The following is a 2238-nucleotide window of genomic DNA, read 5'->3' as shown; positions in this document are numbered from 1 at the left end:
AGAAGAATATATGCAGTGTATTATTTGTTGAAACTGTACTTCCGATTTGATTTGAAACTGTCTCATTGCTATATGTTTATCAATAAAACTGTAGAAAAAAAAATCAACACGCATTTCTATATACAAACAGTGAACGCACTGAGAGAGAAATCAGGGAAAGCATGCCTTTCCCAATAACACCTAAAAAAATGAAATAGGAATCAATCTCACAAAGGAAGTAAAAAATATACAGTGAAAGTTAGAGTACTCTAAAAAGAGATTGAAGAGGATTTCAGAAAATAGAAAGATATTCTGTGCTCCTGGATAGGAAGAGCCATCGCTGTGAAAATGGCCATGCTCCCAAAAGTGTTATACAGATTCAAAGCAGTCCTGATTAAAATACCATTAGTGTACCTCACAGATCTAGAGAAAACGTTCCTAAAATCCATCAAGAAACAGAAGAGACCTAGAATAGCAAAAGCAGTCCTGAGCAACAAGGCAAGGCAGGAGGCATCCCAATCCTTGACTTGGAATTACACTACAAAGCTACTGTGATAAAATCAGCATGGTACTGGAAAAAAAAAAAAAAAGAAAAGAAAAGAAAACACACAGACCTGAGGATCAATGCGACAGATTAGAAGGTGCAGATACAACTGCAAACACACTCAACCACCTTATCTTTGACAAAGGGCCAAACATGCTCACTGGAAGGAAGACAGGCTCCTTAATAAATGGTGCTGGAAAACTGGCTTTGCCCCTGCCAAAGGGCATGTGAGACCCATGCCTATCACCGTGCACAAAACTACAGTCAAAATGGATCAAAGATTTAAATATCAAATCTAAAATACTAAATCTTCTGGAGGTAGAAATCTTAAGGATATGGGGATAGGGAGAGAGTTCATGAACAAAAACCAAACTGCACAGGAAATACTCCAGAGTCAACAGCTGGGATCTCATCTTTTGAAAAGTTTCTGCATGTCGAAAGAAATCACTAACAATAAAAAGAAAGGGCCAAGGAGATAGCTCAGTGGAATGAGTGCTTACCTGGCAAGCACAAGGTCATGAGTTCAATCCCTGGTACCAAAAAAAAAGAACAAAAAGTAAAAAGAGGGCCCAGGAAGGTGGCTCCGTAGAATAAGCACTTGCCTGGCAAGTGCAAGGGCCTGAGTTCAATCCCGGGTTCAAAAAAAAAAGTAAAAAGGAAGTCCATGAATTGGAAAAAAATATAGCCATTGTTTATCAGACAAAGGACTCTTATTTAGAACATATAAAGATTTTTTTAAAAATCAGGCCTCCAAAATTCAAAGAAAGACCCAATGCAAAAATGGACATCTGAGATGAACATACACTTCACAAATGAAGAAATACAAATGGCAAATAAATATATGAAAAATGTGCAACATCACTGGTCATTCAAGAGATGCAAATTAAAACAATGCTGTGATACCCTTTTACACCAGAAAGAAGGGCGGCTGCGATCAAGAAGTCAACCAATAAGAAATGCTGGCGAGGCTGTAGGGGAAAAAGGAACCCTTCTCCGCTGGTGGTAGGAGTGCAGCCTGGTACAGCCATTTTGGAAATCGGTGTGGAGATTCTTCAAAAAGCGAGGATTGGCGGTCCCAGTCAAGCCAGCTCTTCCCTGGAGGTCCCAGTCAAGCCAGCTCTTCCCTTCTTAGGTACGTTTCCGAAAGAACTGAGAGCATCATACTACAGCGATATATGTGCCGCCGTGTTTATAGCAGCGCAATTTGTTACAGCTAAATATTGGAAATAACTCAAATGCCTGTCACCTGAGGAATGCATAAAAAGATGATGTTATTTTACACAATGGAGTATTACTCAGCTATAAAAAAGGATACATTCAAGGCTTTTATAAGTAAATGGATATAACTAGAGGTGTATTAGTAAGTGAAATAAATCAGACCTGCATGTGCCAACATCATATTTTCTCACTCTGAAAGAGTAAATAAAATCTGAAAGGTACAAAGATACTGTGAAAGGGAAAGAATTCATTCAGTGAGAAGAAAAAACACAGTTGAGGAAAAGGACAAAAGAAAAGAAGGAAAGGGGGCCTGGCCTTAGCTCAGTTGTTTAAGTGGCTGCTTCCACAAAGCTGTCAGCCTCAGGTTGCTGGAGTTCGATCCCCACAACACTCCAGCCAGCCAAACCACCCCTGAGGGCATTCGGAGCAAAAAAAAACCCAAAAAACAAAACAAAAAAAAAACAACCCTTATTCCATTTTGGAGCTGGTGAGATGGC

The sequence above is a fragment of the Octodon degus genome, unplaced genomic scaffold (genome assembly GCF_000260255.1).
Source record: "Octodon degus isolate 3935 unplaced genomic scaffold, OctDeg1.0 scaffold00049, whole genome shotgun sequence".
Classification (NCBI taxonomy): Eukaryota; Metazoa; Chordata; class Mammalia; order Rodentia; family Octodontidae; genus Octodon; species Octodon degus.
This window is presented reverse-complemented; position numbering follows the sequence as displayed.